Here is a 14996-nt window from a genome sequence, read left to right as displayed (position 1 = left end):
TCATACAATGATCACGGAAGCAGAGTGGCGCAGTGGAAGCGTGCTGGGCCCATAACCCAGAGTTCCGTGGATCGAAACCACGCTCTGCTAAATTAATGCAAAATAGCACTTGCTATTTTGATATAAGTTAGTTTGTTCATACATTGATCATGTAAGCAGAGTGGCGCAGTGGAAGCGTGCTGGGCCCATAACCCAGAGGTCCGTGGATCGAAACCACGCTCTGCTATGTTATTGCAAAGTAGCATTTGCTATTTTGGTATCAGATAGTTTTTCATATAATGGTGATGTAAGCAGAGTGGCGCAGTGGAAGCGTGCTGGGCCCATAACCCAGAGGTCCGTGGATCGAAACCACGCTCTGCTAAATTAATGCAAAATAGCACTTGCTATTTTGATATAAGTAAGTTTGTTCATACAATGATCATGTAAGCAGAGTGGCGCAGTGGAAGCGTGCTGGGCCCATAACCCAGCTCTGCTAAATTAATGCAAAATAGCACTTGCTATTTTGATATAAGTTAGTTTGTTCATACAATGATCACGGAAGCAGAGTGGCGCAGTGGAAGCGTGCTGGGCCCATAACCCAGAGGTCCGTGGATCGAAACCACGCTCTGCTAAATTAATGCAAAATAGCACTTGCTATTTTGATATAAGTTAGTTTGTTCATACAATGATCATGTAAGCAGAGTGGCGCAGTGGAAGCGTGCTGGGCCCATAACCCAGAGGTCCGTGGATCGAAACCACGCTCTGCTAAATTAATGCAAAATAGCACTTGCTATTTTGATATAAGTTAGTTTGTTCATACAATGATCATGTAAGCAGAGTGGCGCAGTGGAAGCGTGCTGGGCCAATAACCCAGAGGTCCGTGGATCGAAACCACATTCTGCTATGTTATTGCAAAGTAGCATTTGCTATTTTGGTATCAGTTAGTTTTTCATATAACGGTGATGTAAGCAGAGTGGCGCTGTGGAAGCGTGCTGGGCCCATAACCCAGAGGTCCGTGGATCGAAACCACGCTCTGCTAAGTTAATGCAAAATAGCACTTGCTATTTTGATATAAGTTAGTTTGTTCATACAATGATCATGTAAGCAGAGTGGCACAGTGGAAGCGTGCTGGGCCCATAACCCAGAGGTCCGTGGATCGAATACATTCTGCTATGTTATTGCAAAGTAGCATTTCTATTTTGGTATCAGTTAGTTTTTCATATAACGGTGATGTAAGCAGAGTGGCGCTGTGGAAGCGTGCTGGGCCCATAACACACAGGTCCGTGGATCGAAACCACGCTCTGCTAAATTAAAGCAAAATAGCACTTGCTATTTTGATATAAGTTAGTTTGTTCATACAATGATCATGTAAGCAGAGTGGCGCAGTGGAAGCGTGCTGGGCCCATAACCCAGAGGTCCGTGGATCGAAACCACGCTCTGCTATGTTAATGCAAATTAGCATTTGCTATTTTGGTATTAGTAAGTTTTACATATAACGGTGATGTAAGCAGAGTGGCGCAGTGGAAGCGTGCTGGGCCCATAACCCAGAGGTCCGTGGATCGAAACCACGCCCTGCTAAATTAAAGCAAAATAGCACTTGCTATTTTGATATAAGTTAGTTTGTTCATACAATGATCATGTAAGCAAAGTGGCGCAGTGGAAGCGTGCTGGGCCCATAACCCAGAGGTCCGTGGATAGAAACCACGCTCTGCTATGTTATGGCAAAGTAGCATTTGCTATTTTGGTATCAGTTAGTTTTTCATATAATGGTGATGTAAGCAGAGTGGCGCAGTGGAAGCGTGCTGGGCCCATAACCCAGAGGTCCGTGGATCGAAACCACGCTCTGCTATGTTAATGCAAATTAGCATTTGCTATTTTGGTATTAGTAAGTTTTACATATAACGGTGATGTAAGCAGAGTGGCGCAGTGGAAGCGTGCTGGGCCCATAACCCAGAGGTCCCTGGATAGAAACCACGCTCTGCTAAATTAATGCAATATAGCACTTGCTATTTTGATATAAGTTAGTTTGTTCATACAATGATCATGTAAGCAGAGTGGCGCAGTGGAAGCGTGCTGGGCCCATAACCCAGAGGTCCGTGGATCGAAACCACGCTCTGCTAAATTAATGCAAAATAGCACTTGCTATTTTGATATAAGTTAGTTTGTTCATACAATGATCACGGAAGCAGAGTGGCGCAGCGGAAGCGTGCTGGGCCCATAACCCAGAGGTCCGTGGATAGAAACCACGCTCTGCTATGTTATTGCAAAGTAGCAATTGCTATTTTGGTATCAGTTAGTTTTTCATATAATGGTGATGTAAGCAGAGTGGCGCAGTGGAAGCGTGCTGGGCCCATAACCCAGAGGTCCGTGGATCGAAACCACGCTCTGCTAAATTAATGTAAAATAGCACTTGCTATTTTGATATAAGTTAGTTTGTTCATACGATGATCATGTAAGCAGAGTGGCGCAGTGGAAGCGTGCTGGGCCCATAACCCAGAGGTCCGTGGATCGAAACTACATTCTGCTATGTTATTGCAAAGTAGCATTTGCTATTTTGGTATCAGTTAGTTTTTCATATAACGGTGATGTAAGCGGAGTGGCGCTGTGGAAGCGTGCTGGGCCCATAACCCAGAGGTCCGTGGATCGAAACCACGCTCTGCTAAGTTAATGCAAAATAGCACTTGCTATTTTGATATAAGTTAGTTTGTTCATACAATGATCATGTAAGCAGAGTGGCACAGTGGAAGCGTGCTGGGCCCATAACCCAGAGGTCCGTGGATAGAAGCCACGCTCTGCTATGTTATTGCAAAGTAGCATTTGCTATTTTGGTATCAGTTAGTTTTTCATATAATGGTGATGTAAGCAGAGTGGCGCAGTGGAAGCGTGCTAGGCCCATAACCCAGAGGTCCGTGGATCGAAACCACGCTCTGCTATGTTAATGCAAATTAGCATTTGCTATTTTGGTATTAGTAAGTTTTACATATAACGGTGATGTAAGCAGAGTGGCGCAGTGGAAGCGTGCTGGGCCCATAACCCAGAGGTCCCTGGATCGAAACCACGCTCTGCTAAATTAATGCAATATAGCACTTGCTATTTTGATATAAGTTAGTTTGTTCATACAATGATCATGTAAGCAGAGTGGCGCAGTGGAAGCGTGCTGGGCCCATAACCCAGAGGTCCGTGGATCGAAACCACGCTCTGCTAAATTAATGCAAAATAGCACTTGCTATTTTGATATAAGTTAGTTTGTTCATACAATGATCACGGAAGCAGAGTGGCGCAGTGGAAGCGTGCTGGGCCCATAACCCAGAGGTCCGTGGATAGAAACCACGCTCTGCTATGTTATTGCAAAGTAGCAATTGCTATTTTGGTATCAGTTAGTTTTTCATATAATGGTGATGTAAGCAGAGTGGCGCAGTGGAAGCGTGCTGGGCCCATAACCCAGAGGTCCGTGGATCGAAACCACGCTCTGCTAAATTAATGTAAAATAGCACTTGCTATTTTGATATAAGTTAGTTTGTTCATACGATGATCATGTAAGCAGAGTGGCGCAGTGGAAGCGTGCTGGGCCCATAACCCAGAGGTCCGTGGATCGAAACTACATTCTGCTATGTTATTGCAAAGTAGCATTTGCTATTTTGGTATCAGTTAGTTTTTCATATAACGGTGATGTAAGCGGAGTGGCGCTGTGGAAGCGTGCTGGGCCCATAACCCAGAGGTCCGTGGATCGAAACCACGCTCTGCTAAGTTAATGCAAAATAGCACTTGCTATTTTGATATAAGTTAGTTTGTTCATACAATGATCATGTAAGCAGAGTGGCACAGTGGAAGCGTGCTGGGCCCATAACCCAGAGGTCCGTGGATAGAAACCACGCTCTGCTATGTTATTGCAAAGTAGCATTTGCTATTTTGGTATCAGTTAGTTTTTCATATAATGGTGATGTAAGCAGAGTGGCGCAGTGGAAGCGTGCTGGGCCCATAACCCAGAGGTCGGTGGATCGAAACCACGCTCTGCTAAATTAATGTAAAATAGCACTTGCTATTTTGATATAAGTTAGTTTGTTCATACAATGATCATGTAAGCAGAGTGGCGCAGTGGAAGCGTGCTGGGCCCATAACCCAGAGGTCCGTGGATCGAAACCACATTCTGCTATGTTATTGCAAAGTAGCATTTCTATTTTGGTATTAGTAAGTTTTACATATAACGGTGATGTAAGCAGAGTGGCGCAGTGGAAGCGTGCTGGGCCCATAACCCAGAGGTCCGTGGATCGAAACCACGCTCTGCTAAATTAATGCAAAATAGCACTTGCTATTTTGATATAAGTTAGTTTGTTCATACAATGATCACGGAAGCAGAGTGGCGCAGTGGAAGCGTGCTGGGCCCATAACCCAGAGGTCCGTGGATCGAAACCACGCTCTGCTAAATTAATGCAAAATAGCACTTGCTATTTTGATATAAGTTAGTTTGTTCATACAATGATCATGTAAGCAGAGTGGCGCAGTGGAAGCGTGCTGGGCCCATAACCCAGAGGTCCGTGGATCGAAACCACGCTCTGCTATGTTAATGCAAAGTAGCATTTGCTATTTTGGTATCACTTAGTTTTTCATATAATGGTGATGTAAGCAGAGTGGCGCAGTGGAAGCGTGCTGGGCCCATAACCCAGAGGTCCGTGGATCGAAACCAGGCTCTGCTAAATTAATGCAAAATAATACTTGCTATTTTGATATAAGTTAGTTTGTTCATACAATGATCACGGAAGCAGAATGGCGCAGTGGAAGCGTGCTGGGCCCATAACCCAGAGGTCCGTGGATAGAAACCACGCTCTGCTATGTTATTGCAAAGTAGCATTTGCTATTTTGGTATCAGTTAGTTTTTCATATAACGGTGATGTAAGCAGAGTGGCGCAGTGGAAGCGTGCTGGGCCCATAACCCAGAGGTCCGTGGATCGAAACCACGCTCTGCTAAATTAATGCAAAATAGCACTTGCTATTTTGATATAAGTTAGTTTGTTCATACAATGATCACGGAAGCAGAGTGGCGCAGTGGAAGCGTGCTGGGCCCATAACCCAGTGGTCCGTGGATCGAAACCACGCTCTGCTAAATTAATGCAAAATAGCACTTGCTATTTTGATATAAGTTAGTTTGTTCATACAATGATCACGGAAGCAGAGTGGCGCAGTGGAAGCGTGCTGGGCCCATAACCCAGAGGTCCGTGGATCGAAACCACGCTCTGCTAAATTAATGCAAAAAAAAACTTGCTATTTTGATATAAGTTAGTTTGTTCATACAATGATCACGGAAGCAGAGTGGCGCAGTGGAAGCGTGCTGGGCCCATAACCCAGAGGTCCGTGGATCGAAACCACGCTCTGCTAAATTAATGCAAAATAGCACTTGCTATTTTGATATAAGTTAGTTTGTTCATACAATGATCACGGAAGCAGAGTGGCGCAGTGGAAGCGTGCTGGGCCCATAACCCAGAGGTCCGTGGATCGAAACCACGCTCTGCTAAATTAATGCAAAATAGCACTTGCTATTTTGATATAAGTTAGTTTGTTCATACAATGATCATGTAAGCAGAGTGGCGCAGTGGAAGCGTGCTGGGCCCATAACCCAGAGGTCCGTGGATCGAAACCACGCTCTGCTATGTTAATGCAAAGTAGCATTTGCTATTTTGGTATCACTTAGTTTTTCATATAATGGTGATGTAAGCAGAGTGGCGCAGTGGAAGCGTGCTGGGCCCATAACCCAGAGGTCCGTGGATCGAAACCAGGCTCTGCTAAATTAATGCAAAATAGCACTTGCTATTTTGATATAAGTTAGTTTGTTCATACAATGATCATGTAAGCAGAGTGGCGCAGTGGAAGCGTGCTGGGCCCATAACCCAGAGGTCCGTGGATCGAAACCACGCTCTGCTATGTTAATGCAAAGTAGCATTTGCTATTTTGGTATCACTTAGTTTTTCATATAATGGTGATGTAAGCAGAGTGGCGCAGTGGAAGCGTGCTGGGCCCATAACCCAGAGGTCCGTGGATCGAAACCAGGCTCTGCTAAATTAATGCAAAATAGCACTTGCTATTTTGATATAAGTTAGTTTGTTCATACAATGATCACGGAAGCAGAATGGCGCAGTGGAAGCGTGCTGGGCCCATAACCCAGAGGTCCGTGGATAGAAACCACGCTCTGCTATGTTATTGCAAAGTAGCATTTGCTATTTTGGTATCAGTTAGTTTTTCATATAACGGTGATGTAAGCAGAGTGGCGCAGTGGAAGCGTGCTGGGCCCATAACCCAGAGGTCCGTGGATCGAAACCACGCTCTGCTAAATTAATGCAAAATAGCACTTGCTATTTTGATATAAGTTAGTTTGTTCATACAATGATCACGGAAGCAGAGTGGCGCAGTGGAAGCGTGCTGGGCCCATAACCCAGAGGTCCGTGGATCGAAACCACGCTCTGCTAAATTAATGCAAAATAGCACTTGCTATTTTGATATAAGTTAGTTTGTTCATACAATGATCATGTAAGCAGAGTGGCGCAGTGGAAGCGTGCTGGGCCCATAACCCAGAGGTCCGTGGATCGAAACCACGCTCTGCTATGTTAATGCAAAGTAGCATTTGCTATTTTGGTATCACTTAGTTTTTCATATAATGGTGATGTAAGCAGAGTGGCGCAGTGGAAGCGTGCTGGGCCCATAACCCAGAGGTCCGTGGATCGAAACCAGGCTCTGCTAAATTAATGCAAAATAGCACTTGCTATTTTGATATAAGTTAGTTTGTTCATACAATGATCACGGAAGCAGAATGGCGCAGTGGAAGCGTGCTGGGCCCATAACCCAGAGGTCCGTGGATAGAAACCACGCTCTGCTATGTTATTGCAAAGTAGCATTTGCTATTTTGGTATCAGTTAGTTTTTCATATAACGGTGATGTAAGCAGAGTGGCGCAGTGGAAGCGTGCTGGGCCCATAACCCAGAGGTCCGTGGATCGAAACCACGCTCTGCTAAATTAATGCAAAATAGCACTTGCTATTTTGATATAAGTTAGTTTGTTCATACAATGATCACGGAAGCAGAGTGGCGCAGTGGAAGCGTGCTGGGCCCATAACCCAGTGGTCCGTGGATCGAAACCACGCTCTGCTAAATTAATGCAAAATAGCACTTGCTATTTTGATATAAGTTAGTTTGTTCATACAATGATCACGGAAGCAGAGTGGCGCAGTGGAAGCGTGCTGGGCCCATAACCCAGAGGTCCGTGGATCGAAACCACGCTCTGCTAAATTAATGCAAAATAGCACTTGCTATTTTGATATAAGTTAGTTTGTTCATACAATGATCATGTAAGCAGAGTGGCGCAGTGGAAGCGTGCTGGGCCCATAACCCAGAGGTCCGTGGATCGAAACCACGCTCTGCTATGTTAATGCAAAGTAGCATTTGCTATTTTGGTATCACTTAGTTTTTCATATAATGGTGATGTAAGCAGAGTGGCGCAGTGGAAGCGTGCTGGGCCCATAACCCAGAGGTCCGTGGATCGAAACCACGCTCTGCTAAATTAATGCAAAATAGCACTTGCTATTTTGATATAAGTTAGTTTGTTCATACAATGATCACGGAAGCAGAGTGGCGCAGTGGAAGCGTGCTGGGCCCATAAACCAGAGGTCCGTGGATAGAAACCACGCTCTGCTATGTTATTGCAAAGTAGCATTTGCTATTTTGGTATCAGTTAGTTTTTCATATAATGGTGATGTAAGCAGAGTGGCGCGATGGAAGCGTGCTGGGCCCATAACCCAGAGGTCCGTGGATCGAAACCACGCTCTGCTATGTTAATGCAAAGTAGCATTTGCTATTTTGGTATCACTTAGTTTTTCATATAATGGTGATGTAAGCAGAGTGGCGCAGTGGAAGCGTGCTGGGCCCATAACCCAGAGGTCCGTGGATCGAAACCAGGCTCTGCTAAATTAATGCAAAATAGCACTTGCTATTTTGATATAAGTTAGTTTGTTCATACAATGATCACGGAAGCAGAATGGCGCAGTGGAAGCGTGCTGGGCCCATAACCCAGAGGTCCGTGGATAGAAACCACGCTCTGCTATGTTATTGCAAAGTAGCATTTGCTATTTTGGTATCAGTTAGTTTTTCATATAACGGTGATGTAAGCAGAGTGGCGCAGTGGAAGCGTGCTGGGCCCATAACCCAGAGGTCCGTGGATCGAAACGACGCTCTGCTAAATTAATGCAAAATAGCACTTGCTATTTTGATATAAGTTAGTTTGTTCATACAATGATCACGGAAGCAGAGTGGTGCAGTGGAAGCGTGCTGGGCCCATAACCCAGTGGTCCGTGGATCGAAACCACGCTCTGCTAAATTAATGCAAAATAGCACTTGCTATTTTGATATAAGTTAGTTTGTTCATACATTGATCACGTAAGCAGAGTGGCGCAGTGGAAGCGTGCTGGGCCCATAACCCAGAGGTCCGTGGATCGAAACGACGCTCTGCTAAATTAATGCAAAATAGCACTTGCTATTTTGATATAAGTTAGTTTGTTCATACAATGATCACGGAAGCAGAGTGTCGCAGTGGAAGCGTGCTGGGCCCATAACCCAGAGTTCCGTGGATCGAAACCACGCTCTGCTAAATTAATGCAAAATAGCACTTGCTATTTTGATATAAGTTAGTTTGTTCATACATTGATCATGTAAGCAGAGTGGCGCAGTGGAAGCGTGCTGGGCCCATAACCCAGAGGTCCGTGGATCGAAACCACGCTCTGCTATGTTATTGCAAAGTAGCATTTGCTATTTTGGTATCAGATAGTTTTTCATATAATGGTGATGTAAGCAGAGTGGCGCAGTGGAAGCGTGCTGGGCCCATAACCCAGAGGTCCGTGGATCGAAACCACGCTCTGCTAAATTAATGCAAAATAGCACTTGCTATTTTGATATAAGTAAGTTTGTTCATACAATGATCATGTAAGCAGAGTGGCGCAGTGGAAGCGTGCTGGGCCCATAACCCAGCTCTGCTAAATTAATGCAAAATAGCACTTGCTATTTTGATATAAGTTAGTTTGTTCATACAATGATCACGGAAGCAGAGTGGCGCAGTGGAAGCGTGCTGGGCCCATAACCCAGAGGTCCGTGGATCGAAACCACGCTCTGCTAAATTAATGCAAAATAGCACTTGCTATTTTGATATAAGTTAGTTTGTTCATACAATGATCATGTAAGCAGAGTGGCGCAGTGGAAGCGTGCTGGGCCCATAACCCAGAGGTCCGTGGATCGAAACCACGCTCTGCTAAATTAATGCAAAATAGCACTTGCTATTTTGATATAAGTTAGTTTGTTCATACAATGATCAAGGAAGCAGAGTGGCGCAGTGGAAGCGTGCTGGGCCCATAACCCAGAGGTCCGTGGATAGAAACCACGCTCTGCTATGTTATTGCAAAGTAGCATTTGCTATTTTGGTATCACTTAGTTTTTCATATAATGGTGATGTAAGCAGAGTGGCGCTGTGGAAGCGTGATGGGCCCATAACCCAGAGGTCCGTGGATCGAAACCACGCTCTGCTATGTTAATGCAAAGTAGCATTTGCTATTTTGGTATCACTTAGTTTTTCATATAATGGTGATGTAAGCAGAGTGGCGCAGTGGAAGCGTGCTGGGCCCATAACCCAGAGGTCCGTGGATCGAAACCACGCTCTGCTAAATTAATGCAAAATAGCACTTGCTATTTTGATATAAGTTAGTTTGTTCATACAATGATCATGTAAGCAGAGTGGCGCAGTGGAAGCGTGCTGGGCCAATAACCCAGAGGTCCGTGGATCGAAACCACATTCTGCTATGTTATTGCAAAGTAGCATTTCTATTTTGGTATCAGTTAGTTTTTCATATAACGGTGATGTAAGCAGAGTGGCGCTGTGGAAGCGTGCTGGGCCCATAACACACAGGTCCGTGGATCGAAACCACGCTCTGCTAAATTAAAGCAAAATAGCACTTGCTATTTTGATATAAGTTAGTTTGTTCATACAATGATCATGTAAGCAGAGTGGCGCAGTGGAAGCGTGCTGGGCCCAAAACCCAGAGGTCCGTGGATCGAAACCACGCTCTGCTATGATAATGCAAATTAGCATTTGCTATTTTGGTATTAGTAAGTTTTACATATAACGGTGATGTAAGCAGAGTGGCGCAGTGGAAGCGTGCTGGGCCCATAACCCAGAGGTCCCTGGATCGAAACCACGATCTGCTAAATTAATGCAAAATAGCACTTGCTATTTTGATATAAGTTAGTTTGTTCATACAATGATCATGTAAGCAGAGTGGCGCAGTGGAAGCGTTCTGGGCCCATAACCCAGAGGTCCGTGGATCGAAACCACGCTCTGCTATGTTAATGCAAATTAGCATTTGCTATTTTGGTATTAGTAAGTTTTACATATAACGGTGATGTAAGCAGAGTGGCGCAGTGGAAGCGTGCTGGGCCCATAACCCAGAGGTCCGTGGATCGAAACCACGCCCTGCTAAATTAAAGCAAAATAGCACTTGCTATTTTGATATAAGTTAGTTTGTTCATACAATGATCATGTAAGCAGAGTGGCGCAGTGGAAGCGTGCTGGGCCCATAACCCAGAGGTCCGTGGATAGAAACCACGCTCTGCTATGTTATGGCAAAGTAGCATTTGCTATTTTGGTATCAGTTAGTTTTTCATATAATGGTGATGTAAGCAGAGTGGCGCAGTGGAAGCGTGCTGGGCCCATAACCCAGAGGTCCGTGGATCGAAACCACGCTCTGCTAAATTAATGTAAAATAGCACTAGCTATTTTGATATATGTTAGTTTGTTTATACAATGATCATGTAAGCAGAGTGGCGCAGTGGAAGCGTGCTGGGCCCATAACACACAGGTCCGTGGATCGCAACCACGCTCTGCTATGTTAATGCAAATTAGCATTTGCTATTTTGGTATTAGTAAGTTTTACATATAACGGTGATGTAAGCAGAGTGGCGCAGTGGAAGCGTGCTGGGCCCATAACCCAGAGGTCCGTGGATCGAAACCACGCTCTGCTATGTTAATGCAAATTAGCATTTGCTATTTTGGTATTAGTAAGTTTTACATATAACGGTGATGTAAGCAGAGTGGCGCAGTGGAAGCGTGCTGGGCCCATAACCCAGAGGTCCGTGGATCGAAACCACGCTCTGCTATGTTAATGCAAATTAGCATTTGCTATTTTGGTATTAGTAAGTTTTACATATAACGGTGATGTAAGCAGAGTGGCGCAGTGGAAGCGTGCTGGGCCCATAACCCAGAGGTCCCTGGATCGAAACCACGCTCTGCTAAATTAATGCAATATAGCACTTGCTATTTTGATATAAGTTAGTTTGTTCATACAATGATCATGTAAGCAGAGTGGCGCAGTGGAAGCGTGCTGGGCCCATAACCCAGAGGTCCGTGGATCGAAACCACGCTCTGCTAAATTAATGCAAAATAGCACTTGCTATTTTGATATAAGTTAGTTTGTTCATACAATGATCACGGAAGCAGAGTGGCGCAGTGGAAGCGTGCTGGGCCCATAACCCAGAGGTCCGTGGATAGAAACCACGCTCTGCTATGTTATTGCAAAGTAGCAATTGCTATTTTGGTATCAGTTAGTTTTTCATATAATGGTGATGTAAGCAGAGTGGCGCAGTGGAAGCGTGCTGGGCCCATAACCCAGAGGTCCGTGGATCGAAACCACGCTCTGCTAAATTAATGTAAAATAGCACTTGCTATTTTGATATAAGTTAGTTTGTTCATACGATGATCATGTAAGCAGAGTGGCGCAGTGGAAGCGTGCTGGGCCCATAACCCAGAGGTCCGTGGATCGAAACTACATTCTGCTATGTTATTGCAAAGTAGCATTTGCTATTTTGGTATCAGTTAGTTTTTCATATAACGGTGATGTAAGCAGAGTGGCGCTGTGGAAGCGTGCTGGGCCCATAACCCAGAGGTCCGTGGATCGAAACCACGCTCTGCTAAGTTAATGCAAAATAGCACTTGCTATTTTGATATAAGTTAGTTTGTTCATACAATGATCATGTAAGCAGAGTGGCACAGTGGAAGCGTGCTGGGCCCATAACCCAGAGGTCCGTGGATAGAAACCACGCTCTGCTATGTTATTGCAAAGTAGCATTTGCTATTTTGGTATCAGTTAGTTTTTCATATAATGGTGATGTAAGCAGAGTGGCGCAGTGGAAGCGTGCTGGGCCCATAACCCAGAGGTCCGTGGATCGAAACCACGCTCTGCTAAATTAATGTAAAATAGCACTTGCTATTTTGATATAAGTTAGTTTGTTCATACAATGATCATGTAAGCAGAGTGGCGCAGTAGAAGCGTGCTGGGCCCATAACCCAGAGGTCCGTGGATCGAAACCACATTCTGCTATGTTATTGCAAAGTAGCATTTCTATTTTGGTATTAGTAAGTTTTACATATAACGGTGATGTAAGCAGAGTGGCGCAGTGGAAGCGTGCTGGGCCCATAACCCAGAGGTCCGTGGATCGAAACCACGCCCTGCTAAATTAAAGCAAAGTAGCACTTGCTATTTTGATATAAGTTAGTTTGTTCATACAATGATCATGTAAGCAGAGTGGCGCAGTGGAAGCGTGCTGGGCCCATAACCCAGAGGTCCGTGGATAGAAACCACGCTCTGCTATGTTATTGCAAAGTAGCATTTGCTATTTTGGTATCAGTTAGTTTTTCATATACTGGTGATGTAAGCAGAGTGGCGCAGTGGAAGCGTGCTGGGCCCATAACCCAGAGGTCCGTGGATCGAAACCACGCTCTGCTAAATTAATGTTAAATAGCACTTGCTATTTTGATATAAGTTAGTTTGTTCATACAATGATCATGTAAGCAGAGTGGCGCAGTGGAAGCGTGCTGGGCCCATAACACACAGGTCCGTGGATCGAAACCACGCTCTGCTAAATTAAAGCAAAATAGCACTTGCTATTTTGATATAAGTTAGTTTGTTCATACAATGATCATGTAAGCAGAGTGGCGCAGTGGAAGCGTGCTGGGCCCATAACCCAGAGGTCCGTGGATCGAAACCACGCTCTGCTATGTTAATGCAAATTAGCATTTGCTATTTTGGTATTAGTAAGTTTTACATATAACGGTGATGTAAGCAGAGTGGCGCAGTGGAAGCGTGCTGGGCCCATAACCCAGAGGTCCGTGGATCGAAACCACATTCTGCTATGTTATTGCAAAGTAGCATTTCTATTTTGGTATTAGTAAGTTTTACATATAACGTTGATGTAAGCAGGGTGGCGCAGTGGAAGCGTGCTGGGCCCATAACCCAGAGGTCCGTGGATCGAAACCACGCCCTGCTAAATTAAAGCAAAATAGCACTTGCTATTTTGATATAAGTTAGTTTGTTCATACAATGATCATGTAAGCAGAGTGGCGCAGTGGAAGCGTGCTGGGCCCATAACCCAGAGGTCCGTGGATAGAAACCACGCTCTGCTATGTTATTGCAAAGTAGCATTTGCTATTTTGGTATCAGTTAGTTTTTCATATACTGGTGATGTAAGCAGAGTGGCGCAGTGGAAGCGTGCTGGGCCCATAACCCAGAGGTCCGTGGATCGAAACCACGCTCTGCTAAATTAATGTAAAATAGCACTTGCTATTTTGATATAAGTTAGTTTGTTCATACAATGATCATGTAAGCAGAGTGGCGCAGTGGAAGCGTGCTGGGCCCATAACACACAGGTCAGTGGATTGAAACCACGCTCTGCTAAATTAAAGCAAAATAGCACTTGCTATTTTGATATAAGTTAGTTTGTTCATACAATGATCATGTAAGCAGAGTGGCGCAGTGGAAGCGTGCTGGGCCCATAACCCAGAGGTCCGTGGATCGAAACCACGCTCTGCTATGTTAATGCAAATTAGCATTTGCTATTTTGGTATTAGTAAGTTTTACATATAACGGTGATGTAAGCAGAGTGGCGCAGTGGAAGCGTGCTGGGCCCATAACCCAGAGGTCCGTGGATCGAAACCACGCTCTGCTATGTTAATGCAAATTAGCATTTGCTGTTTTGGTATTAGTAAGTTTTACATATAACGGTGATGTAAGCAGAGTGGCGCAGTGGAAGCGTGCTGGGCCCATAACCCAGAGGTCCCTGGATCGAAACCACGCTCTGCTAAATTAATGCAATATAGCACTTGCTATTTTGATATAAGTTAGTTTGTTCATACAATGATCATGTAAGCAGAGTGGCGCAGTGGAAGCGTGCTGGGCCCATAACCCAGAGGTCCGTGGATCGAAACCACGCTCTGCTAAATTAATGCAAAATAACACTTGCTATTTTGATATAAGTTAGTTTGTTCATACAATGATCACGAAAGCAGAGTGGCGCAGTGGAAGCGTGCTGGGCCCATAACCCAGAGGTCCGTGGATAGAAACCACGCTCTGCTATGTTATTGCAAAGTAGCAATTGCTATTTTGGTATCAGTTAGTTTTTCATATAATGGTGATGTAAGCAGAGTGGCGCAGTGGAAGCGTGCTGGGCCCATAACCCAGAGGTCCGTGGATCGAAACCACGCTCTGCTAAATTAATGTAAAATAGCACTTGCTATTTTGATATAAGTTAGTTTGTTCATACGATGATCATGTAAGCAGAGTGGCGCAGTGGAAGCGTGCTGGGCCCATAACCCAGAGGTCCGTGGATCGAAACTACATTCTGCTATGTTATTGCAAAGTAGCATTTGCTATTTTGGTATCAGTTAGTTTTTCATATAACGGTGATGTAAGCAGAGTGGCGCTGTGGAAGCGTGCTGGGCCCATAACCCAGAGGTCCGTGGATCGAAACCACGCTCTGCTAAGTTAATGCAAAATAGCACTTGCTATTTTGATATAAGTTAGTTTGTTCATACAATGATCATGTAAGCAGAGTGGCACAGTGGAAGCGTGCTGGGCCCATAACCCAGAGGTCCGTGGATAGAAACCACGCTCTGCTATGTTATTGCAAAGTAGCATTTGCTATTTTGGTATCAGTTAGTTT

At 44.7% G+C, this 14996-nt stretch overlaps 1 non-coding gene across 1 annotated transcript; it reads left to right on the top strand.

Annotated features, from left to right (window-relative positions):
- The first annotated feature begins 13253 nt into the window (after nucleotides 1-13253).
- TRNAM-CAU (transfer RNA methionine (anticodon CAU)) lies at nucleotides 13254-13325 on the top strand. The gene has a single exon. It is a non-coding gene; the product is annotated as a tRNA-Met (tRNA).
- Nucleotides 13326-14996: the final 1671 nt, after the last annotated feature.

The sequence above is a fragment of the Phalangium opilio genome, unplaced genomic scaffold, assembly GCF_054372755.1.
Source record: "Phalangium opilio isolate 3A_F unplaced genomic scaffold, DU_Popi_V2 ptg000046l_1, whole genome shotgun sequence".
Classification (NCBI taxonomy): Eukaryota; Metazoa; Arthropoda; class Arachnida; order Opiliones; family Phalangiidae; genus Phalangium; species Phalangium opilio.
The sequence above is the reverse complement of the archived record's forward strand: the minus strand, read 5'-3'. Positions and strand labels throughout refer to the sequence as shown.